The 27558-nt window shown below is 41.3% G+C and overlaps 1 pseudogene; it reads left to right on the forward strand.

The window, feature by feature from the left end:
* The first annotated feature begins 418 nt into the window (after positions 1-418).
* LOC117661918 (small ribosomal subunit protein uS5 pseudogene) lies at positions 419-16836 on the forward strand (annotated as a pseudogene).
* The last annotated feature ends 10722 nt before the right edge of the window (positions 16837-27558 follow it).

The following is a 27558-nucleotide window of genomic DNA, read 5'->3' on the forward strand; positions in this document are numbered from 1 at the left end:
TCTGTTGAACAAGAATTTGAGGATCTTTTGAAACTTCCTGTCATTGATCCTCCAATGGCCAGTCTGACCTCTCCCAACATCCTTCCATCTGATGCGGCTGAAGGCCTTCGCACAGAGGACAAGCGAGCTGAAATTTCTACACATAAGACTCATCTGGCCTCTGCATGGGCCATCAAGTCAGCCACGGCAGCTTCCTTTTCGCCAGGACATCCCTCATCTGGCTCAAGCAAATGCAGGCTAGAGCATATCCAGAAGATGCCCGTCTGCACCAAGATATTAACAAGATAATTGCTGCCACCGAATACATGGCGGACGTGGCACTCAACTCTGCCAAGTTTGCCCCCCACGCCATGGCTTCCAACATTGCCTCACGTCGCCTTCTCTGGCTCCGCCACTGGCAAGCGGACATGAAGACCAAATGGCGTTTAGCAGCAGCCCCGTTCTGTTTGGAGAGGCATTGGATCCTGTGTTAGTGGAAGGTAAGGACAAGAAGAAAGTCCTTCCCTCTTCATCCAGACGCTACGATAGAAGGTCTACTTTTCCTTATCGCAGGCAGTCCTTTCATCCCACTGAACAGGGGTTTCAGAACTCACAGCCTACACGACAATTCGGTCATACCTCCGACAGACCTCAAGAGCGTCAAGCCTTCAGAGATCGCAGCCGTCAATCCCAGGGCAGACGCCCCTTCAGGGGATCTGGCTTTTGGCCCTATTGCAGAAAATAGGACCGTCTCCCCCTTTCAGCCCATTGGTGGTCAGCTCACTCACTTCGCTGAGGTTTGGCGTACCACGACTACAGATGCATGGGCCATTCAGACGGTGTCCATGGGAGTCACCTTGGAATTTGTTTCTTCCCCCCTCATGTCAATTTATCCAATGTTCTATCCCCTCGGACCCTTCCAAAAGGGCCTCGATGGAAGCTGAGATTCTTCATCTTCTCTCCATTCGGGCAATTGAACCAGTTTCCCCAGAACACCAGGGCTCTGGGTTCTATTCTATTTTGTTTCTAGTTCCAAAGAAGTCGGGGGGTGGTGGTGGTCATAGGGCCATATTAGACTTGAAGCGCCTGAACATTCATATTCATTATAGGCGTTTTAAAATGCACTCACTACATTCCATCCTGAGTGGCATTAGATTGGGAGACTTTTTGTCATCTATTGATCTCCAGGAGGCCTATTTACATGTCCCCATTAGGCTCTCCCACAGGAGGTTTCTTAGATTTTGTTATGGGCACGCCCATTATCAATACAGGGCCATGCCCTTTGGCCTTTCCTCCGCCCCCCTGCGAACCGGTCCGAACTGGGGGCAACCCACCACTGAGTATAATTGAACTGAGAGTGCTAAATTTTGAGTCCCTTAGTTTAGATTAGAAATACACTTCACTTAGAAAAGTGAAATAATGATTTTAACATTCCCCCATACCCTGAAATAAGCTCTGGATTATTATAATGATGCAGATACAACATGGAAGACACTTCCTTTTAGGACAAAACTCTGCTTTAATATATGTGGTGAAATGATAATTTTATTTAGCAATAAAAAGCAGGGCTGAGATAGGGCAACATTTTGGGCCATTTTAGATATTAAACTTAAAGGAAAGCAACCGTGGAATTGTCATTGCTTCAAATACATGGGGTGCACGATATATTCATTCATTCTCTACTGCCAATGTCAAACCACGTTGAGACTTATGAGGAACTGGATTTATGAATCCCAAATTTCAACCTTCTTGTATTATGCATCAGAAGGGTAATGATACGCAATGCCACATTCATGAATCTCTGAATGCCTGGCACTACACAAAATCAACAGGACTAAAATCTTTCCTAAATAATTCAATAGGATTGTGGAAGACCACACTGGAAGTCAACTCAAGACAGATCATGCAAGTAGCCATCAAGTGTGGCATATACCAAGGTGATGTTACTAGCCCCCCCTGCTGCTCTGCATAGACTCGCACCCCCTGAGCCAGATAATCACAAGAATATGATATAGATACTAGTTCAAGAGTAGAACTAGCATCACCCTCTTCCTCTACACCAGAGGTCCTCAACCCCTGGTCCCCAGCCCATTGGGAACCAGGCCAGGCTGCATGAGCAAATGAAGCTACATTTGGCACATGCATGCGTGAAATCATCCCCTATGCCCCCCCCCACTGCTGCCAGTCCACAGAGCTGGAAAGATTGGGGACCGCTGCTCTACATGGATGACGACATGTTGTATGCGAAGAGTGAACTATTGACTCGCTGATCTACTTGACATGGATCTACAGTGAGAACATTGGGATGCCATTTGGATTGGAGAAGTAGGGCTGAATGGTAGTCAAGAGAGGGAAGATAATTAAGACTGATGATGTGGAACTGCCAACAGGGCCACATAGCAGACATACAGACCACTTATAAGTATCTTGGAGTCCCATAGTCACATGGGAACCACAGTGAGGAGATGAAGACAGTAACACAAAAGAACCTTTAAAGGATAAAACAGGTCATGCTTAACTACTTTTAGTGTCTACCTAGACCAAGGCTGTCAAACTTGCGGCCCGCGGGCCAGATACGTCACGCACTGGCCACGGCCACGCCCGGTTTAGCAAAGTGGGGAAAAGTCCCAATACATCCTTTGATGATGCCGTGATGACACGAGTTTGACATCCCTGACATAGACACATCTGGGTAGGTTTCTTCACAATAATACTTTTCTTTGTTTGTTCCTGACTTCTGGAGGTCATTAACCAGCTTCTACTAGCTTAGCATTTCAAAATCAGCCAGGACTATCTAAATGTGTCATCTTGCTAGGCCAGAAAAGCTAGAATAGAGATGGGTAAAAATTAAATGGATGCAGGATGCAATGAACATTGTTTGGTAGACGGGAAGGGACCCTGGATTATAGATGGTTGGATTGTATCACATATATGGTGTTTATATTGCATTTGCCAAAACCATTCATATGCAATAGCTTAAAATAACAACCACCCCCAAAATACATAGTGTAGAATTTTATAAATGAGGAATGAGGCTAGTTAAACAGAATGAGGGACAATTAAAAAGTATTACATTTTCTACATTTACCATTTAGTTGACTTTTTCCATTTTGAAATACAGTTGTATGTTTGAAATAAATGACTAATCTCAAGTGCAGCTCATGCACCTACATCTGCATCTGAGGCTGTTACTTTACATGGCAGTCTGTGATAAGAATTCTAAAGGGAATTATTTCTAATTGCTGCAAGCGTCATCATTTGGAATGACTTCGCTGTAATACTGTATTACGATATCTTTTAAAACTGCCTGGATTGAATTACCATGTCTTGCAGTCAACTAACCACTAGCTGGCAGTATAACACAGCTCTTACAGTAGATGCACCCTCTGATCTCTTATGATGTCTGTGTAGTGTCTTCCTCTGTGTTTTGATTTTAAAAAGTGGAAAAAAGATATTAGATTTCTATGCAGATGTTTTTTTTAAAGTATTTCACAGATGAATTATTGGGTTGCTTAAGAATAATAAAAAAAAATAGGTATCCTGTTTTTAAACAAAAGCAAACTGTATAGAACTATATAATATGAGACTAAATTATGAATCATGAGGACACCAGCTTGAATCCTGCCTTTTTCATACAATTACTAAGTATTTAAACCTTTCATTCTTTCATTGCACTTTTCCATTTACCACACTGAGGTACAAGGAATAATAACTGTGTGATCAGCCAAGGTCAGATCAAAATTGAATTGTTTTTCAATATGAATCAGAGATTTGAGAAGAACAAGATTTGATTTCAAGCAAATTTGATTCCATAAAAGTTTCCACGCGGGCTATAAATTGGAGGCATCAAAACACTTAAAGCTGCTTCACTTTTGTCGTTGCTGCTAGAAAGGAATTGAAGATAGATAGTAGAAAATAACTGGCAGATCCTTTAGAAGACATTAACCTTACTAGGTATCAACCAAAATAGTTTGGGGGATTTTACTGTTAATATATTTTTGAAATATTATCCAGTACCTGTTTTTTAGGCAAAAACAAAGATAAGGAGAGACAACAGGGTAGTCTCCAAAGATTCTATCCAAACTGTCTACAGAGAAGTGTGTTCTGACCTAGGCTTCCTTAGAAAGTATACAGCACAATCTTAGTCCCGGCAAACCTTTTAAATTCATACGGCTATGAATTATTGTCATTCCCAGTCCGAAAGGCTTCTCAAACAGTCTTTCAGGGGAGTGTTTACAAACGCTCATCTTATCTCCCTTGGAATGCTGCCAGAGAACTAATTGCCACATGCAAGGAAAGGCCAAATGTAGCAGAGAGTCAAACAGAAATTTTCCAGAGCTTCTACCGACCAGATGAACTAATTGCTTCCTGCAAAAGCTTAGGTCCCATTCACTTCCCTTTTATGTCTTAGGGCCAATCATCTCCAAGCCTTACTCCCAAGTTGACCCTGTTTTCTTAATTGTTCCTTAATTGTTCTGGCAGCTCTGTGCATGTGCACACTGGGAACAGGCTGGCGCTGTTCTTCTGCCTCGTTGATGTTAGACTCCGGAGACTCCGGAGGCAGCAAAGAACTACCAGATGGCCTTGGCCTCCTCTCTGCCTCTGACTCAGAGCCCTCGTCTGAGCTTTCCCCAGACTCCAGGACTGGCCCATGTTCCTCCTCAACCTCCCCACTGTTTGAATCTGCTGCCAGCTCTGCTGGCCGCTGGCCGCTGGCCACTGGCGGGCACAAGAAAGTGCTGATTGCAAGCTGCATGTGTCTTACTACAATTTACCAACCTCTTAGTAATAATAAAATACTATTTTAAAAGTAACCCCTTGCTGAAGAACAAAGATTCCAACACCCTCGGATCATTGGTTTTTCTGGGCTAATTGGCTTATTGGTACAGCCCATTGGCATAATTAGTCTCTTCTGTAAACACAATGTAGCACTTGTGCAGCAATTTAAAAAAGTATTGAGAAGTATGTATGTTATGATATTTTGATATGTTACAGTGTACAACAATGAATAACACATTCTAACAAACATTGTTTTTAAAACTTGGGAACTTTAGGAGGTATGGACTTCAACTCCCAGAATTTTCCAGCCAGCATGCTGGGAGTTCAGGTCCACACATCTTATACTTCCCAAATAAAAAGTACCATACTATATGTTTTATTGAATAGTGAATGTCCAGCTTTTTGAAGAGAGATTTAATATACTCTTCTAAGGTATCTGTAAATCCAGGAGCTTATACACACTGAATTTCCTGTTTAAAATTGAAATTATTTGAATTCATACTGAGGGAAACCCCCCTTCCTAGAAGAATGAAATATTTTGAGGAATATTAAAAAAGGCAGAATATTATATTTCCCAAAGGGAGAAATGGAGAAACATCTTTTTTTTAGAGGCAGGAAGCAGACTCACTCTTAATAGCCACCCCCCCCAGCGGATACTGAGGCCAGCTTTTAGAAATGCAGATTTGGTAATCCATTCAAGAAAGGATATTTTGAAACAAAGGCAGAATGCTATGATTAGAAGCAACCATCACCCAAGAGCCAAAACAGGATGAAAGCCATTAAGCCACAATAGCAGGGGTGGGATTCAGCCAGTTCGGACCGGTTCTGGTGAACTGGATGTTAATTTTAATCTGGTCCGCCGAACTGGTAGTTGCAAGGACTAGCTGACCTACTCACCCTGCCTCGCCACTCCCAGGAGTCTTCATGGGGCCCGTTTTGGATGCCAGGTAAGTGCATGGCCTGCATGGAGGCTCTGGGACGGCAAAAAATAGGTCTACTGGAACTACTGGAAGTAGTAGGCCTGAAATGGAGGCCTGAAATGGGGCCTGAAATGGCCCCATTTCAGGCCTCCGGAGGGCCTCCGGAGCCCGGGGAAGGCCATTTTCATCCTCCTGGAGGCTCGTGGAAAGTCTCCAGAGCCTGGGGAGAGTGAAAAATGGGCCTACAGGAAGTATCGGAAGTCTGGAAACGGGCCCATTTTGGCCTCTGGGGGGCCTCTGAAGCCCGAGGGAGGCCATTTTTGGCTTCTTGGAGGCTCAAGAAAAGTCTCTGGAGCCTAGGGAGGGCGAATACGCCCCCCCTGCCATGGTGCAGGCAGCCGACTAGGCCACGCCCCCATGGACACGCCCACCTAGCAACTGGGCAGAGAGTCAGTTCAGGGGTGGGTTCTACTTACCTTTACTACCGGTTCGCAGTGAGGCTGTGCATGCACGCAAGCTCTTCTGTACATGCGCATTTTGGTGATGTCGGGGTCGGTGGGCGGACCCTCCTGCCGGTTTTACTACCGGTTCTATAGAACCGGTGCAAACTGGGGGCAACCCACCACTGAACCAGTTGCTAAAATTTTTCAATCCCACCCCTGCACAATAGGAATTACCGAACACCCTTTCAGAACACAAGGCCCTTCATTGCATCACCCCCAGCAAATTTCAACCAAACCTCGGAGCTCAAACAACCTATAGAGCCAGCTATGACCCCTACATAACCCCTATAACAGCCAATAGAATACATGTTCTCGGGTGGGTTCTAAAAATTTTTACTACCGGTTCTGTGGGTGTGGCTTATTTTGTGGGCATGGCTTGGTCATTCTTTAGGATTTTGCAGAGGTACTGGTCTACAAGGTTTTTAACTGCTTGCAGAGCTGTACCGGTCTACCGGTTTTTGGAGGCACCCGTCTACCCATTTGTTTTTGGAGGCACCAATCTACCCATTCGTTTTTGGATGCACCGGTCTACCACCACACTGCCTTTTAACACTGATCAGGGTGTAGAGTTTAAACAGTTTTTTTCCTTCTGGCCGATCAGCTGGGACTCGGGAGGCAGCAATAGATTGGGGGTGGGGCCAAATAAAAGGTAAGAATAATGCGGGGAGCAGGGGGGGCGGGGGGGGCACGGGAAGGGCCAGCTCCCGAACAAAGAGAACCGGTTCGGTGACGTTATATCGTCACCACTACCGACTCAGCTGAACAGGGCTGAACCAGGAGGAACCCACCACTGATATTCTTGCACAGGAACAGGAAACTCAAGTGCAAAGAAGGTATAAAAAAACCTCCACTCTCAACTCCAAGTGGTCAGCTGCCCAGAGCCACATGTGGTTCAGTTTCATCAATAAAGCATCTTTCCAATCAGCCTCCATGTTTCCAGTGTCTTTCTCCCAGCTTGGAACTGAACCAGATGGATTTTTCATCCCATAATACCTAATAAAATAAAAATAACAATCTTTTGTAAATAGAGTTATGGTTCACATTACTCAGACAAAGAAGAATAATTTTGAACTGTCCCATCAATTTGCTTGTGTCATTATAGAATGTAAGGATTAGAAGAAGCTTTGAAACTAATTTTGTGATTCCAATGCAGGAACTGGAATTCCAATCTGCACTTGTTGCTGTTAATTATAGATTAATAGGTAAAAATATGCCTGTTAATTCATTAGTGGGAACTAAAACGTGGAAAGTACTGTAGAAAATCAATTAACAATTTGCTGATTGTAGCTGAGGTTTCAGTCAGACAAACTATTAAAACTATTGTTTTATCAGTAAAATGCAGGTTTGCATCAGTGCTCATTTCAGAGCTTGCAAATAAATAAATTTGCTTTATGCGCCTATAAACACTCTCCATTTCAGAAAAAAAGAGAAAAAGAAGAAAACAAGAAAATGCCAACTAAACTATATGAACTGGGTTTCAATCAAGGGAGACTTTTAAATCCTTGAGCATTTATGAAGATCCTGATAGCAGATGGTATATTTAGTGAAAAGATTAAAATTTTTGGCTTTTGGAGTTGCAGTTGTAAATCTTTTTCAACTTAATATCGAGCACAGGAGGCCAGTTGAAAGAAAGATGCAGGTTAGAGAAGTTGAAGTCAAGGATTAATGTTAATTTAAAAACAATGAAAATGATCTGAGTAATCAGAAAATGAAGACAATAAAAATGAGCATGAATCATTATGCTTGTGCCTTCAGGCCTGGAAAGTGGCAAAGTTAAAAAAACTACATCTATTTATACTTTTCTGTCACAATTATTTCTTCAGAAGGGTGTTCCCTACTTCTTACTTTTATGCTGCGGCCATGAAATCTCAGCAAAGTGGCTTATTTCACCTTCAGTTGTCGTATCAGAAACTTCAGATCATGTGCAAGCAGATGTTTCAGCTAGTTTCTTAGATTCTGAAATCAGGAGGACAACATGAGAGAATCTCTTTCCATAAATCTGAGGTTTCCTGTTATCATTTCATCTGAGAAACAGTGACATTATAAAGTGACACAGCCCATAAATGTTTTGATACGCTTAAGTAGAATATTTAACCTAGTGGGAAGACAATCAGTGGTGGGATTCAAGTAATTTAACAACCGGTTCTCTGCCCTAATGATTTCTTCCAACAACCAGTTCACCAAACTGCTCAGAAAGTTAACAACCGGTTCTCCCGAAGTGGTACGAACTGGCTGAATCCCACCACTGAAGACAATTAATGTTGGCCAGCTAGATTACAATTGAAGGCAAAAACTAAAAATTAAACCACTCTTCATTTTTAATTTGTATGGTCAATTAAACTTGCTGAAGTGAAGTAGAGCACAATCTGGTTTACTGCTTCAAGATTTTAGGTTCCCCAGAGTAGGCAGGGATGGAGCTACCAGATCTAAGCAGCAAAAATATGGGCCACCCTTAGATGATATGAAATAATGAGTTTTCTGTATCGCTTTGATCACATTTAGTAATTATCCACTTTTATGCAGTTCAATTTTGTTGCATTAGATACAAGAAGTTATTTGGTTGTAAGGTGAGAGACAGAAATAAAATAATGGTCTTATTACTTTTATAAATAACTCAAGGCAGCAAACATATCTAATATTCTTTCCTTCTCCTACTTTCCCCCACAACAACTTTGTGAGGTAGGTTGTGCTAAGAGAGACTGAATGGCCCAAAGTCACTCAACTGGTCTTCACTGCCTAAGGTGAGACTAGAACTCACAGTCTCCTGGTTTCTAGCCTGTTGCCTAAATCACTAAACCAAACGGTTTCTAGGTTTCTTTGCCTTAATTTCCACCTATGAGCTATAAGAAAGCCAGTTTGATATAGTGATTAAAAAAGAGGCTAGAAATTGAGAGACTATGAGTTCTAGTCCCGTCTGAAGCACAATGCCAGCTGGATGACTTTGGATCAGTTGCTCACTCTCAATCCCAGAAGGAAGCAATGTAAAATTGATTTCAAAATTGGAGAGAGAGAGAGAGAGAGAGAGAGAGAGAGAGAGAGAGAGAGAGAGAGGGAGAGGGAGAGAGAGGGAGAGGGAGAGGGAGGGAGAAAGAGGAAGGGAGGGAGGAACCTTGTGAAATTTTTAGTCTCTTGTAGCATAATCTTGTTTCTTTCTATTTCTGCCTTATAGGATATTGGCAATGCTTCCAGGCATAAGACAGAGGCAGAGATGAGCAAGAAATTCTAATCAGCTTTATTTTGCACTTTTGACCACTTCCTTGAAGGCAGAAGACCTCCTTATTCTTATTTTTGCTAATCCTACTATATATTTTTTAGTAAATTAGAATTCAATAAATATGCTTCACTTCCTGGCCCCAGAATAAGCACACGCATAATTCTTCATAATATATTAAAATAACCAAAACAAACATAAACAGTAATGGCAAAACTGTATGGATAATTAAACATGCTAATAAGCATTTCAAATCTCACTAGAATTCTGTAATCATTCTCATTTTCTATGTGCCATTTGTTTCTATGTTTTTAACTTAAATACTGCCATCTACACACAAGAAGACTGTGTTGGTAGAGTTGGGAAAAATTGAAGATCTATAGAATATAAAAATATATTCAGAAAAAAATAAATTAAAAACGGAAGGATGTTGGTGGTAAGAAATCAGGAGTATTAGCACTTTTTCTAACTACAGTGATACTGTATCTTGGTTACTCAACTGCTTTGCAACTCATTGAATTTGGTACTCAACACATTTTGATGTGAAAATTTTGTCCTGGTACTCATTGTTTGCTTGGTACTCAACCCACAAGTTAGAACTTGTCGGTGTCAGCTGCCTTTTGAATCGCTATATTATTCCTTATGGGAAAAAAATGTTTGATATTCATTTTTTGGTATTCATCCACATCTCAACTTTTAACTATAATAAGATTCCATTTAAAAGGCATAAGGTTGTCCCAATATCCTAATGTAAACTAAATACACAAAATGTAAATTGCAGTTATATTTAACATAACAAAAAGAGACAATTTCTCCATTAAAAAGACAAGCTCCAATACGCAACATGGTTCCCAATCCAAATATTAATAATTTCAAAAAATCCTATTCCAAATAGTAATTTATGCCATTCAAATAAACATTCCATATTTCAATTTCCTGATGATCAGATCCACTCTGGCCAAATAATCCTTAGTAGCTATAATATATTCCATGCTGAAAGTTTTCTAATGATGATTATTGCACTGTGATTTCCTTGTGAATGTTATATACATGAAATAATTTTCCTTATTAAATTTGGATTGTATAATTAAGGTCTAATTTAGAAAGAAACTGTGTGCAGTTTAGGTGATTTGGGTGGAAGCTTATAATCAATGTGAATTTACATTTACTTTTAATTGCTTAAAATCTAGTGGGCTTCCTCACACTCTTCACTGCATGAAATTTGTCATGCCTCTCTTTTAGAGGATTTTGCGTTGAAGAAGTTTATTTCAACTAAGAAATTTGGATCTCAATAGGCAGAAGTCTTTGCATCAGCAAAAACATCCTAAATTGTGTAGAGAGGACTAGTACAGTATTTTCTATCTTATTTTTAAAATTATTTTATTATTTTCCTCTTCCCTGGATGTTTTAAAGGCTTTTAGCCCTTATTACTCACCCAGAGCTGGTTGGCAGTTGGGCCATCAAATAAATAAATAATAAAAATAAAAATAAAACTCCAAACTGGTCCTGCCAGTAATACTATATGGCCTTGAAGTTTGTTTCCTCTCTCCTCTTTAAAATTCAGCTGAGGTATCGCAGGTATATACAGTATTTGTGAGCGTGCATGTGTTGCATTAGGATAAGAAGCTGTGATCTTATTCTGAATGTGTTTGCCAGGAATCTCTCTCTGTCTCTCTGTCTCTCTGTCTCTCGCTTTGTCTCTTTGTCTGTCTCTCTGCCTGTCTCTCTGATCCCTCTGTCTCTGTCTCTCTCATCTGTCTGTCTCTCTGTCTGTCTGTCATATATGTATGTATTAGAGGTGGGTTCTACTTACCTTTACTACCGGTTCGCAATGGGATGGTGGGTGAGCGCTCGCTTGCTTCTACGCATGCGCAGATCACCAATGACAACATCTGGGGCAGTGGGTGGGGCCTCCTGCTGGTTTTACTACCAGTTCTTGTGAACCGGTCTGAACCGGGGACAACTCACCACTGGTATGTATGTATGTATGTTTTTATGTATGTATCTATTATCTATCTATCTATCTATCTATCTATCTATCTATCTATCTATCTATCTATCATCTATCTAATCAACCAAAGCATACATTGATTGAGATGTTGTGATGCCTTCTCCCTTCCTATGTGCGCTTGGAGAAAATAGCTTGAAGAAGCAAAACATAGAAATAGCAGGTTTTGAAGGGACGAGTGATACTTTCTTGTGAACTATGTTTTCAGTAAAGGATATATCCCCCCAGTTACTCATATTGTATATGCAAATAGAGCAAAGAATAAAACACACATGACCGCCTTGTTAAGTCTGGTTAGCCCTATGTTGGATAAGAAATAACACTGCTAAAACAAAAAGTAGTTTTAGTATGGGACTACCAGTACCAAATATAGCCAACAGAAATCCAGATTACCACTTGGTGGCAGCAAACCAATACAGAAAACGAACTCTGACTTAACTTGTGGTCATCTTGGGTGGTGGGGAGTATATCTAGTAATCCTATGTAAAACAAGAGGGGCCATTTGAAACATCTTACATGCATTCCTGCAATAATCTTTCAGCAACCCTCCAAGGGAGGTTAATATTATCTCCATATTGAATCAGAACAACTGTTTGTTCCCAGCTTGTTAAGTTTTTCAATAAATAAAAAAAAAAGTTATCCTTTTAGTCCTATTTGCTAATGCTTGTTAAGTTTTTCAATAAATAAAAAAAAAAGTTATCCTTTTAGTCCTATTTGCTAATGCTTTCTCCTCTCTTAAGTTTGAATGACTTTTGGAGAAAATAAAACTTTTGAAGCACTGGTCTAGTCATAAATGGCCTTGATCTCTTGTTACAGGGTGATGGCTTTAGATGCTCTCTCTCTCTCCCCCCCCACATTATCTTCCCAAATGTGCCTAGTCTTTCAGAAGTAATTTAGGCGGCAGACAAGCATCTCTGTAGTCAAGCAATTGAGACGGCTGAGTGTTCGCTACAAGTTCTGTAGCACACAACACGTTCCCGGTATGCAACTATCATTGGGCTTGTGCCCAGCACATAATTTCACAGTGAAATGTGTTAGGTGAGAAACATGTTTGTATAGCTAGTAATAATGCTGCCTCGTTCCCTGCCTGGCACAGCGGCTGTGTACTTAAAGATTTTCAAGTGGATATTGTCTTCAACATCTCATATGTTTAGATTGTGGGATGACAGTTAGTGATCCAGCTGTCACCCATGACGGAGAGATTTTGAAGTACTGTTCTTGTGAGCATGTGCCTAGCTTCAGCACATCTCTGTGGCAGCCACACATCCACAAAGTAACTTTCAATACAAAGCAATGCAGAGAGTACCACCTTCAACCACCTGTTAATGCACTGACTTTTAATTCCACTGATTCTTATGAATTGCACCAGTAGAGGCTAAACCAGGGGTGGGATTCAGCTGGTTCAGGCCGGTTTGGGGAAACTGGTAGTTGTGACCTGTGTGGGCCTGCCCACCCCATCCACCCCTTCCACCAACCCTGGCACTATCCTGTCCTATTAGCTGCATTTTTAAAGCCATGTGCATGTGTGCAAGCACACGTGTGAGCAAAGCGCATGCACAGAATACACATGCTCACAGAATACACATGCTCACATTGCTGGGGCGAACCGGTTGTTAATTCATGTGCCACCCACCTCTGGCTAAATCAATTTTGTTGTATATATGTACAATGACAATAAAGGTTATTGTTGTTGTTGTTATTTCATTTTTTAAAATTTTAATTGTTTGATGGTTATTGCCATGTCCTATATCTTACATTTTGTTTTCTTATCATCAAGCCTCCTTGAACACTTATCACATAAGTAGAAAGGTGGGACATGAATCAAATAAATAAATAGAAATTAGCAAACATGAAAAAGCTAAAACCAGAAAAGTGGGAGGGGTGGCATAAATGACCTACAGAATTGTTGGCATCTATAACTGCTTTATTTGAAACTGCAGATCCTTGTTGATTCACTGACTCTAAACAAGTACAATTTCAAACAAGGCGTTTTATAACTTTTTATTGCAATATACAATTTTACCTGTCTCCGCATGTAACAAAAGAAGAGTAAATGCTTGCATTTGACCACAGATATAATTAAAGGTTTAACATGGCCTGGATATATGCCAAATATGTGAAATGAAAGTATACACTCTTGTAAAAGAGGCTTTGCCATTAGGGGGTGCCAAAGACATTCCATAAAAGCTTTTTCCCCTCCTCATTTTTATGTAAATTTAGATATGTTAAGTACTAAATAAATAAATACAATCTGAAAACAATTAGAGTAAGGTAGTGCAGTGAATCAATGTGTGCCAGTAAATTCTCAGTTAATATTTCTGACTCTCCATCCTTTTGCCTTTAATGTGCTCCTATATAAGGTCAATCTGACATTCCATTCAGTTTCTCATGGTAGTTTCATAGTGGTTGGATTCTACATTTTCACATGATTTGCATGGCCAGAACCTATTGGAAGGAGTCTATCAAAAATAAAGCAAAAGCTGGAGTTGTAGGCTAAGGAGAAGATTGTTTATAGCATGCATTTCAGAGACAATGCTGCTCCTGGACCCAATGATCAGTCTGAGCCAGAGCAAGAGTAGGTTCATTAAAATAAGTGTAAATTACAATATTCAAGACCACCTTGTCTAACTGATTTCAATAATTCTTTTCTAAGTAGGGTATATCTATATATAATCGTTTATACTTTGTAAGTCATGACACTGAGAAACTCTGCTTGCTGTGAATGCATTTGACATTCACAGGGCAACATCACTCTTGACAAGCCTTTAAATGTCTTATTATTTTGGGATATTTCTCCCTCTCTGACTACTTTCCTTCATATTTATTTGTCATAACATAACTTCTTCGTTATGGGCCAGCCTTCATAAGATCATAATTCCACGTTCGAGGGTACTCATGATTTTCCTGGGGTAGAAAGGCCTCCCCCTCCCCAGATTAAATTTTTTAATTCTTCTTCTTCTTCTTCTTCTTCTTCTTCTTCTTCTTCTTCTTCTTCTTCTTCTTCTTCTTCTTATTATTATTATTATTATTATTATTATTATTATTATTATTATTTTATTATTTATTAGATTTGTATACCGCCCTACTCCCGAAGGACTCAGGGCAGTGAACAGCCATAATATAAAACATATAAATACAAAATTTAAAATAGAGATAAAACAAATTAAATAAATTTGGCTGAACCATATTAAAAAGAGGCAGGATAGAATTTTTATCCTAAAGGAGAAGAGGAGAAAAATCTTAACAAAGGCAGAAAGCAAACCCAGTCTTCCTACCATAGGAAAACAGCCTCAAGAAGCAGCTTGAAAATGCTGATCTTTAGGAATGGAGATTTTGAATCCATTCAGAAGCTATTCATAAGCAAAGAGACTCCAAATAAGCAACACAATTATGCAAGCCAAAGTTGATAAGATTAGCCCAGACAAACACCTAGGATTTGCATTTCCCCTTTTGCCTGTAGAACTAGCCATGACTCCTACATGACCCCATAGGAATCTTGTTGTGGAGATTAATAAAATCAATGAACCGTGAACCTTTGTCTCTATGAATTTCTACTTTAACAAATGAGCCTTTAAATCATTTAACAGTAAATGTTTTAATTTACATAATAAAAACATATCTATACAATTAATAAACAGCACTTAATTAATATAATTAATTATCCTGTCAGCTATATATCTATATCTATATCTATTCTCTCTAAGCTATATTATCTATGACTATTCTTCCTCAGAAGAAATATTATTATAAACCACCAGAACTGCTCTTCTAACAGGCTTCCAAACTGCTCACAGTTGTCTAACGGAAGATCCTAGAAGAGTTAAGACCTAAGACCTAAGACCAAATAGCTAAGACGAGTGAAAATCGAAGAGCCAAAGAGTTTCTGACAAGAAACTCCTTTTATACTGCTAACTATGACAGTTAGGGTAGGACCCGGGAGATTCAAACATATTAGCTGCCCTCTGATTGGCTTATGTATCTGTCCATTCCAAAAGCCATTAATAGGCACAGCTATAGAGAAATAAATTTTCTCTAACAAATCTGGCAATAGCCATTAAAATATTAAAGGGCACATTCTTACACAGGAACAGGCATCTCAATCACAAAGCCCCAAAGAATGTATAAAAACCCACCTATTTTCAACCCCATTTTGTCAGCCACCCCAGTAACACGCTGCAGTCACTAGTTTCTGGCTACCAAATAAACAGAGACTTCCTTTCCTGCAGCCTGCCTCCATTTTATTTCCAGCATCTTTCTCCAGGCTTGGAACTGGATTTTTCTCCCAACACTGATGAAATAAGAGCATGCAGGCAGGTCAAGTGCAGTTCCATGGAATGATCTACCGTATCTTTTTATTCCATCAAACTCAACAAAACATTGGAAAGAGATTAAATATAAAGAGGCCCTCTCCATCCTTCCATCCAGGGCTGGTATTACTTATGTTCCCTACTGGTTCACAAATGTGAGAGTGCGCGCCCCATCTACGCATGCGTCCGGCCTTCCGTGCATGTGCTTTGTTGGTGTGTGCACATTCCACGCATGAGCCCAGCCTCAAAAACATGCCTAAATAGGATGGCATAGAGCTGGGGCGGGTGGGTGGGTGAGCGAGCCCACCAGCAATTTCCACTACCAGTTCGGGTGAACTGGTCTGAACCGGCTGAATACTACCTCTGCTTCCATCCCTCTGCCAGTAGAATAACTCTTTAAACAGAAGACAACAGGACCAATCTGGTGCAGCAAGGGAATCTGGCAAAAAAAAAGACTACATTAAAAAATGGGATGGATAGCTGAAGGATGAGGTTTTGAAAATCATGCCAGTGCAGAAGCAAACACAGGCAGACCAACGCACCAGGTTCAAGGTCTTTGTTGCAATTGGGGATTACAATGGTCATGTTGGTCTGGGGGTCAAGTGCTCTAAAGTGCTCTAAAGAAGTTGCCACGGCCATTCGTGGGGCCATCCTCCTGGCAAAACTCTCCATCGTGCCAGTGAGGTGAGGCTATTGGGGAAACAAGATTGGCAAGCCTCACACTGTGCCATGCAAGGTGACAGGCCGGTGTGGGTCTGTCCTGGTTCACCTCATCCCTGCCCCATGTGGCACAGGGATTGTATCTGCCCCCGTTCCCAAGAAGCTACTGATGATGGTGAGAATCGATGACTGCTACACTTCGGCCAGGGGCTGCACTGCCACCTTGGGCAATTTTGCTAAATCCACCTTTGATGCTATCTGCAAGACCTACAGTTATCTGACCCCTGATCTCCGGAAAGAAACTGTCTTCACTAAATCTCCTTATCAGGAGTTCACTGATCATCTGGCGAAGACACACACCATCAGAGTGTCTGTGCAAAGAACTCAGGCAGCTGCTGTGGCAACCACCTAAAAGATCCTGTACATTATCAATAAAGTAGTCCTTAAGTTTTAAACCAAAAAAAAAAAAGGGTTGGATAAACCAACGGTACAATGTATTGCTATAACAGTTGAGAAGCATAGAATCATGGAATTTAAAAGGGTCATTGAGACCATCAAGTCCCATCTCTTGCTAAGTGCAAGGATTCAAAGTAAAGCATTACAGACAGATGGTTGTTTAGCACATTTTAAAGGGAAGCCCCATGCTACGTACTCATTAACTAATTTGTTTTGCCACATATCTCCAGGCCTGCTGAGTTTGAGACCAAGCACAGATCTGGAAAATAAATATTTTCTTCTCTCATTCCTGCATCCTCCTCCTCACAGTAACGCAGGGATATGCAACCTGTGTCTTCAGAGCTCTTATACAATGTCCATAAACTTTTGAAGATAACCCTGGAAGATAGCCTTGCAACTGATGAGCTGTAATACTCAGAATAAGAAATACATTTAAAAGAACAGATCAGATCACGAACATTTCTCTCTATTCCCATATATACCCTTCTAAATGTATTCATTGATGTATATATGAACACATGCACACCAGTGGTGGGTTTCAAATTGTTTTACTACCGGTTCTGTGGGTGTGGCTTGGTGGGTGTGGCTTGGTTGGTGTGACATGGCTTGGTGGGCGTGGCTTGGTGGACATGACAGGGGAAGGATAGTGTAAAATCTCCATTCCCTCCCCAATCTAGGGAAGGTTACTGTAAAATCCCCATTTCCTCCAGATCAGCTGGGACTTGGGAGGCAGAGAATAGATGGGGGCAGGGCCAGTCAGAATTTTTACTACCAGTTCTCTGAACTACTCAAAATTTCTGCTACCGGTTCTCCAGAACTGGTCAAAACCTGCTGAAACCCACCTCTGATACACACACATACCTCTTAGCAAAGGACTTGGGAAGACGTGAAGAGCAGAATATTTAATAGTTCACTATTTAAAATAACATTTGGCAATATTTTTAATACTCAGAATGAACATAATTCATAAGCATATGTTGTTTAAATTAACCCCCTGGTCTTCTTCTTCTATCTAACAGTGAGATAATTTTTGTAATATGCTAAATTGTAATTGAATCAGTTACCTTTGTTTTTTAAAAAAATAATCTTATTGAAGTTATTAATAACCACCGTAATAACTAATACTAACTAAACTAGAATTCAAAACTAAAATAAAAGTTCAGAAAATGCAGACAAAAGTAGAAGAAAAAGTCAAAAAAGACTTTGTTTTTGGAAGGTTGTCAACAAAAAATCAGCTTCCAACCTTCATCCAACCTGAGGATAAGCAAATATATTGACTTTTCACACTCAGTTAAAGTTACAAATGCAATAACTTTTGTCTCCATAGACCAACTTTTATATCTATATGCATTCTAGAAATTGTCATCTTTTCAATCTTACTTCAGCGATGAGTTACCAAAAACATCAAACTACTAGTTTATCCCTAGTCAAATAGTCCAACATTATATTCCTTCTTTTTCCTCTACACATCTTGACCTTTAAATAATTCCTTTGGCCTTGCAGGATCATCACTTTAGTATGTAAAAAAAGATCCATTGAAAAAAAAAATTAGAATCAAATTACATTGTTTTTGGTAAGCCTGTTGGTGGCTTCAGGGTCTCATACCGTGTTTTTCCAAAAATAAGACCCTGTCTTATATTTTTTTGAACCCTGAAATAAGTGCTTGGCCTTATTGCCATGCGCTCAAAAGCCCGATTGGGCTTATTATCAGGGGATGTCTTATTTTGGGGGAAACAGGGTAGCTTCTTAGAAACTGGAACAACTGAAGCAAGTGGATTTCCATGGACTACTGTGAAAGTCAAGATTTATCAAATGGAAAGAATTTTTTTTTTACCCATAGGTGTTCATAAAGACACTCATGCAATCAGATTTTCACAAAAGCTGTTTGTCAAGTGCAAATGACTGTTATTTTTAAATGCTAATATATAAAGCTGTAGGCCTGCACTTAATTACCTGTGCATAAGCACTAATTAAGTCAGTGGATATCCTATTTACCATATAATATAAATTACTGGGAAATAGGGCCCATATTTGGCAAAATGAAAGTCTATGTTTTGAGCACTGTATCTGGGCATTGAAGATAATTTTGCAAGTTAAGTCTAAAGCCTCTAACCCAAATACATCTTCCCAGGGAAAACAAAGCACTGGCTCAGCTGGATGGTGTCAAAATATGCAACTTTCTCCTTTCCAAAAATACTTTCCTAGGAAAACTCCACTGTCAGCTTAGCCATAAAATATTTAGAAGGCTGAGAAATGCTGATAAGCTGGGGAAAGATACTGGGTTAAGACCAGAACTTTCAGAAAGAAGGAGAAAGTAACTCCCTGGAAAGAAATTCTGGGTAGTCTTTTAACACTCTCTGAGCTTGGTAGTTGGTTGCAGACATTTTATTGCCCAATTGCATAACATCATCAGTACTAGTGGACACCTGCTTCCTGTTTATATACATTAGCTTGCCCTGCCAATGTTTCTTAGGGTGTGGCTTTCTCCCTGGTAGTTCCTTAATTAGGGTATTGTTTTCTGATTGATTGATTGTTTGCTACTTGATTTTTTGTCCACTTGGTAGTTCCTTGACTAGTGTATTGTTTTCTGCTTGGTTTTTTTCTGGTATTAATCCCTGCTTATCTGGGTGTAGGATGTAGAAATTCTGTTCACAGAATACCGCTGCTTTGTTCTTTCAAAACTGCATTCTTTTTGATATCCTGCCCCATTATTTCATTGTTATACCTTAAGGGCAGTGGTGGGATTCAAATAATTTAACAACCAGTTCTCTGCCCTAATGACTGGCTGGGTGGGTGTGGCCATGGTGGGTGTGGCTAGGGGGTGCGAGAGGCAGCACTTGGCCTCCTGCAACCCCCTGGAAGCAAAAATGGGTCGCGGAGGGACATGCTGGCCCCCAGCACCCCGTTGTGGGCCCAGTAGGCCTTTCTACAGCCTCCTGGGAGCAAAAACGGGCCACGGGGGGGCACTGCACCCCTCCGTGCCCCATTTTGGGCCTAGGAGGCCTCCCTGCACTTAACTGGGAACCAAAATGGGGCACATGGGGACTCCTGGAAGGGGCAGGGAGGGAAGGGGTGGAGCCAGCCAGCAATTTAACTACCAGTTCGCCCGAACTGGCTGAATCCCACGATTGCTTATCGGCCTCAATGACCTCACTAGACACATGATGAGTTATAACCAGTGAAACACTTGGATGTTCTAGCCAGTCATATATATATTCTAATTTACCATAAAGGAGGACTTCAATCACACCCCTCTTCAGCTTTGTCTTTATTGCCAATAAGCCAATTTGTGCTCCAATGAAATATATTCTGATCTGTGGTTTAAATTATCCTTTTTTAAAGGACTTCCCCCCCTTCTATAACATAATTTTGTAATTTTCCAATTTTCAGAAATCTGTGTCCTCAGGACTCTTTCTCTACTAAAGAAACTGTTTTCCTACCTCGTTCACTGAATGTTTTACAAATAATTTAGAATTTCTTTTGATGGTAACAAAAGAATGTTTGTTACTGAGTTGGTACTGATTTCCTCCCTTACCCCCCACTTTACTGTACTTCAACCTATCTGGCTGAGCCTTTTCCTGATTAAAAAAGTGTTCCAGGAGATAGTTTTTGTCATGTTATGAAGGTGAGAATAATGGAGGTTGCTTTAGACCATGAGAAATGGTCTATTCTGCAATGAAGGAATGGCATATTCACCCTGTAGTTGCCTCATAATTACATAAAGCAAGAAATTCACATCCATGAGAATTTTCCACATCTTTAATTAAATAAAAAGAAAAAGTATTCCTTTTCCATCAAGCTGATGGAGAATGATTTAAAATCAGAAGAAATATTCAGGCCACCCATTCAACTTATTCTCAGCTCTGGTTTCATAAAGGATCAGTATTTTCTTTCATATCTATGCATTTGTGTTTGCCATGGGTAGGGACTTACCAGGAGAATGTGGTTTGGGGGTGTTTCCTCCAAGTTCTAAAAAGCTCCATTCTTGCTTTATGATAAAGCGTATCAATTACCATATAGTATTCTGTCTGTCCATCCGTCCATCCATCCATCCATCCATCCATCCATCTTCTATTATCTATCATCTATCTTCTACCAGCATATGTATTATTACCAGCTACTGTGACTGAATGACCTGATGATACGATAGTTATTCATATAGTTTGAATCCTACAGCCATAAGAATCCCAAAGTTGATTATGCAGCTTTTTGTTGATTTGGGAGTTAGAAACACTACCAGAGACAGTAGATACTGCAGACAAGTAAGAGAAGAGAGGCTTTCCTGTGGGCTAACTAGTCTGAAAGTTTCAATTGAAGATTTAAATGTTTTATGTCCAAAACTTTTATTATGAGGTTATGCTCATGAAAATAGTATAATTGTGGTTGAGTCAGAATTTGAAAGAGTTTTAATTGGAGGGGACAGATACGTAAATACATATATATACACATACATATAAAAACCTTGGTCTGTTTTTGTGTAAAGTTATTGTCAGCTCTGGAGGCCATCTTTTTTTTTTGGATCTTCAGGGCTGCTGTGGGAAACTGGGAGGGAGGATTGTATAAAGTGGTGGAGATATTTAGCCATAATAACATTCCTTTCTCTGAGAGTCAAGGACATCTTGCCCTGCACCTGGAGTGGCGTGACTGGAAGGCATCTCCAGTTGGGACTGTGCAACGATTGGACTATGTGATGAACATGTGGGTGCAGAGGAAAGGACTTGGACTTTCTTTTGGGTGGGGAAAACCTGGAAGATTTCAGATTCAGGTTTTCCCAGATGTACCAATATGGCATCTCTAATAAAATGGAACTTTGAGGAATTTCTAGCCTCGGAGTCTTCTTTAGTTGGGGGTGTTACTTGAAATCCTGACAGTTATATACCTTGAAGATGATATTAGATTAGGCTTTCTTAATGTCCAAGTAGCGCTGGGGACACACAGCACCTTCAACAAGCTATGGCTAGTAGGCAGAAGGCACCTGACCTCTCTTAACAAAGTTTTGTTACTGCAACATACAGTACATGGCCCAGGCTTTGATTTTTATTGCCTTTCTGCTTTCTTGGGGGATTGCAATTAGAACCCCCTTCAAAAAAAGGGGACGATGACGAATAGGTAAATAGTTATACACATACATATATAAACCATTCCCTAGTCTGTTTTTTCTGAAAACTTATCTGTAAAGTTATATAGAGCATCAAGCGTTTTTTGCAGTGTTCCTCCTTGAATGTGCTCAGATTCTGAGCTGCATTGGGAATGTTAATTCCTTCTGAGATAAGATGAGTGCTGATCAAAGGCTGGGCTCCTATTGCTCAAACTGTTTTCCCAGCGTTGTGTGTAGTGCCATGTTGTTTATCTTTGTAGTCCCATGCAAATTTACTCAGCCCTTTAAACTTGTATCTGCTTTCGATGATAAACTATTGCTGCTTTCATCTTTGTTCTCCTCTGCTCTTGTTTTCATGGTTTTATTGCTAAGTGCTGCTAGTGTTTCAAATGTGAGCTACTTAAGAGTTTAATAAATGATTTTCCAGGGCTATAAAAGAACATCCTTAATAAGACACATCCAGAAATAAGTTCCTATATTTTAAATTACAACCAGAGAGACAACTTGGTGCAGCAGTTAGAGCAGTGATGGCTAACCTTTTTGCCATCATGTGCCAAAAGCTGAGGGAGTGCAGGGTGGTCGCGCGTGTGCATGCCCACACCCATAATTCTATGCACCCTGTCCCCCCATGCATGTGTGCGCGACCCCTCCCATACTCCCCCTGCTTTTGGCATGTGATGGCACGGTGGGCCCAGTAGGTCTGTTTTTTGCCCTCCCCAGGCTCCAGAGGCTTTCTAGGAGCCTGGGGAGGGCAAAAACAGCCTTCCTCACCTCCCCGGAGGCCCTCCAGAGGCCGGAAACAGCCTGTTTGCCAACTTCCGTTGGGCCCAGAAGGCCCAAAAATCAGCTGGCCAGCACACACATGTGTGCTGGAGCTGAGCTAGGGCAACACTCGTGTGCCCACCAGTATGACTCCTTGTGCCACCTGTGGCATGCATGCCATAGGTTCACCATCATGGAGTTAGAGCATTGACAGAGACCAAGATTCAAATTCCCACATGCCATAAAATGTGTTGGGTGGTTATGGCCAAGGATGCTATTCAGCAGATTCTGACAGGTTCTGGAGAACCAGTAGCCGACATTTTGAGTAGTTCGGAGAACCGCCAAATACCACCTCTAGCTGGCCCCAGAGTGGGTTGGGAATGGAGATTTTTCAATATCCTTCCTCTGCAATGCCCACCAAGCCACGCCCACCAAGCTACACCATGCCCACCAAGCCACGCCCACAGAACCGGTAGTAAAAAAAAATTGTGCGCCCCAGCTGGTGTTCAGTCCTCTGGTGCTCATGCATGCAATTCAGGGGATCCAGCTGGTCTTTGGAGCTCTCCTGTGCATGTGCGCGTGTTTACGCAAGCGTGTGAGATGGCTGGTGCACAGTGTGTGCATGTGCAGACAGCATTTGCATGCGTGCATTGCACGCATGAAAGCTGTGCGCATGCACATATGGTGAGATTGCGTACACAATGCACGCTAGTGCACATGCGTGAAAGCAGTGCACATGCGCAGATGGTGCAGTTGCACACGCAGCACATGGGGAAGAGCCTCGTGTTACTGCAGATGGCATGCGAGTGCACGTAGTAAAAGTAAAAGGTTCGCCACCACTGTCCTAGTAGGATCTAGCTAAGCTAGGTGCTAGCTTTGTCTGTTCCAAAACTACATTTCCTGTAAAAAAGTCTTTTCTGTATAGAACATACCTCCCTAACCATGGTTTAGGTGAGATTTGTGGTCTCAGCAATGTTCAGGTGAGCATTTGGAATGTTTTAGTCTTAGAAAGCCTTGTATATACTAATAAATATACTGTATACTGTATTATTATTATTATTATTATTATTATTATTATTGTTGTTGTTGTTGTTGTTGTTGTTATTATTATTATTATTATTATTATTATTATTATTATTATTATTATTCAAATTTCTATACCGCCCTTCTCCTTTCGGACTCAGGGCGGTGAACAGCCAAAATAAAACATTTATACATAAAGTACGATTAAAAATAGATTTAAAATAATTAAATTTGGCCCATAGTTTAAAATTTATCAATTTAAAATCCATATCAAAATTTAAAATCAACCATAAAATCATAAAATCAAGAGAGACCGGCTAACTGAAAGAGATGAGTTTTTAGGGCCCGACGAAAAGTCTGGAGGTCGGAGATCACTCGTATCTCTGGGGGTAGATTGTTCCAAAGGGTAGGTGCCACCACAGAGAAGGCTCTCCTCCTGGGGGTCGCCAGCTGGCATTGTCTAGCCGACGGCACCCTGAGGAGGCCCTCTCTGTGGGAGCGAACTGGCCGGTGGGAGGCTATTGGTGACAGAAGGCGGTCCCGTAAGTACCCTGGCCCTAAGCCATGGAGCGCTTTAAAGGTGATCACCAACACCTTGAAGCGCACCCGGAAGTCCACTGGAAGCCAATGCAGCTCGCGCAGGAGAGGAGTCACATGGGAGCGCCCCGTCGCTCCCATAATCCCCCGCGCAGCCGCATTCTGCACCAGCTGGAGCCTCCGGGTGTACCCCAAGGGGAGCCCCATGTAGAGAACGTTACAATAGTGTAATACTGTACACAGTATATACAGTATAATATATACTGAATATACCAGTGGTGGTGAACCTTTTACTTACCGAGTGCTGAACGAGAATGCGGTTTGCACGTTCTGCACGCTCGCATGCCATCCAAAATAACGCAAGGCTCTGTTCTGCCCCAGCTCCAGATTCCCGAGGTTATAGACACACACCAACGGTCCTTATCAAATTTATTAAGTAGCAAGAATAAACCAAAGTCCGGCAAAGGTTGGCAACCAGCCCACAAAGCAAGATACGATAAGACTTTTCCAAAAATGCTCTGATGATAATTACAAGTTGTTTCTAGCAAGAAACTTACTAATGGCGTGCGATTTAAATAGGCTAAGGGAGTGGCCAATTATCCTCAAGCCTTAATCTCGAGGAGACCTCCTCCTCCTGAGTAGCCACTCCTGCATTTTGGCAGCACTGCGTGCTCGAGCATTGAGGAGAGGCTCCTCCACTTCACTATCTCCACTTGAAGGAGCCTCTGGAGGTTCTGAAGGCCCTGGCTGAGTCTCTGCCTCTGGCACCACATCCTCTTCAGCCTCCTCGCTGTCCGACGTGAGTGCTGGTTGGGCAGGTTGCTGGCGCGACACCATACCAGCCTCCTCGTTGTCGGGATCAGCCACGATCCGTGCAGGCCACTGGTGGGCCAGAAAAGGCTCGTCCCCATATGCTGCATGCGCAACCACACCATCTGCACATGCTCACAGCTTTCACGCATGTGCACTAGCATGCACTGCATGCTCAATCTCACCATATGCGCATGCACACAGTTTTTGTGTGTGCAATGCACGCGTGCAAATGCTGTCTGCACATGCGCACACTGCATACCAGTCATCTCACACGCATGTGCAAACATGTGCACATGCGCAGGAGAGCTCCGAAGACCAGCTGGATCCCCTGAATTGCATGCATGTGCACCAGAGGCTTGAACACCACCTGGGGCACATGCCAATTTCAGGTGAGTTTGCGCAGTTTCAGGTGAGTTTGGTGATGGCTCACATGCCTGGAAAAATGGCTCTGCATGCCACTTCCAGCACCCGTGCCATAGGTTTGCCAACACGGGTATATACTGATAAAAATTTAACTTCCAACTACGGCTTTGACAAATTTTCTCATTCCAAGTTTTCTTTTACTTGAAGACTAAGAAGGAACCATTTACCTTCTCTTTTTATGTTCAAAATGATTTCACATATTTACTGTACTTCCTTTATATCCCACTGTTTTAAAATGGGTTTGAGATATCTTACAAATAATGTATAATACAGCTGTGATTTTTTTTTAGGGGAGGAGATGGCTTCATTTCTTATTCTAAGACTTAGAAAATATCAAGATTTTATCCTGCTTTGGAAGATTTCCATATCATTTGAGTACACCCCAGAACGGAGTGATTCTAAAATTCTAACAATTCCTACTCAATTTTTCCGCAAAGCCAGTGGGAAGGATGTCTATGTCTGGTTACACCTCAGGGGTTTTGGCCCACTGTGAATGATAAGCTGCAAAGTTCTGATCAGAATGAAGTCAAATCAAAGCTAATGGATTTTCTGCATGAACAGTTACACTTCAAGTTCTTACACTGCAGAATCATTTGACCAAGACTCTCATGATTTTACAAATAATGGCTGAAAACTTGAAGCTGGGACTTTTTTTTTCTTGCATTGATAGGGGTATGTAAATGTGTGTGTGTGGTAATTGCACTCTATTTACAACATGGAAACTTGTGTGGTATCATTTTATACAGTATAATAGCTCAGTGTGCTGTATAAGCGGAATGGCCATGCACTGAGGTACAATACATTAAAAACTGGGGATGTGGGGTTGGGGGCTGGGGAGAAGGGATGGTATTAGATTCTGATCTCAGAGGAATTAAAAGGAAGAAACTCAGCCAGTTTCAGCACAGGTGTGTTATCAGATTTGTTCTCACAGTGCTTGTGAACGCTCAAAAAAGACATCTGGGGTGGGGAAGTGTGATAGCTGAGGTAATTGAAAACAGTTGTTTATATTTTAACAATTCGGGCATCTGTAGCCTCAAGGACAAAGTAAATGTAATTGAGAGAAAGGAGGGAAAGCGAAACACCTCCATTTCAGCAGCAACACTTCTTATTTCACTAAGTTATTAGAACATGTTCTTTTCTTACTTCCATCTCAAAAGGCCACTCCTCCCTCATTCCCACTGTGCCATATTAGTGATCTTTGGGACTTCAGTTGCCCTCATTTTGCTGTTATGCTATGAATGCATTAGTTTGTGTTTTCTGAGGTTTAGAAACAACATTATGGTCAAGGCTACCAATTCTGGGCTGTAAAAATTTGGGCTAGAAGCAAAGAGATATAGAAAGCTAAATCTTTGCTGACTTCTTATGGTCATCAGGTGTTTTGCAGCCCAAATTTGATTGTCTTAATTAGAAACCTTTACCCTTCATTCAGGATTTTTGAGTGGTACTAATTCCTAATTGTGCTTGTTTTTATAACAGTGTAATTACGTAGTGTTTAATGAGTTAATGTTATCCTATCCAGGTAGACCAGACAGGAAACACAACCAGCTAAGCTCATTCTACTCTATTATAAGGCTACATTAGCACAATCTTGCAAATCTGATAGTGCAAGTCATCTGCCATCTCTTTTATAGAGCCTGATAAGTTAGGGAGACAGTGGCTCAGTGGCTCAGTGGTTAAGATGCTAAGCTTGTTGATTGAAAGGTCGGCAGTTCAGCGGTTCGAATCCCTAATGCTGCGTAACGGGGAGAGCTCCTGTTACTTGTCCCAGTTTATGCCAACCTAGCAGCTCGAATGCACGTAAAAAATGCAAGTAGAAAAATAGGGACCACTTTTGGTGGGAAGATAACAGCGTTCCGTGCGCCTTTGGCATTTAGTCATGCCGGCCACATGACCATGGAGATTTCTTCGGACAGCGCTGGCTCTTCGGTTTTGAAACAGAGATGAGCACTGCCCCCTAGAGTCGGGAACGACTAGCATATATGTTTACCTTAAATTAGGGAGGTCCCTTTCTGAGTTTCTTTCTCTGCCCTGTATGCAGTTGTGGACCATACATTGTCTTATCGGACTGATCCCTAGACA

The sequence above is a fragment of the Pantherophis guttatus genome, chromosome 2, assembly GCF_059756535.1.
Source record: "Pantherophis guttatus breed Tessera chromosome 2, ASM5975653v1, whole genome shotgun sequence".
In the NCBI taxonomy this organism is placed as follows: domain Eukaryota; kingdom Metazoa; phylum Chordata; class Lepidosauria; order Squamata; family Colubridae; genus Pantherophis; species Pantherophis guttatus.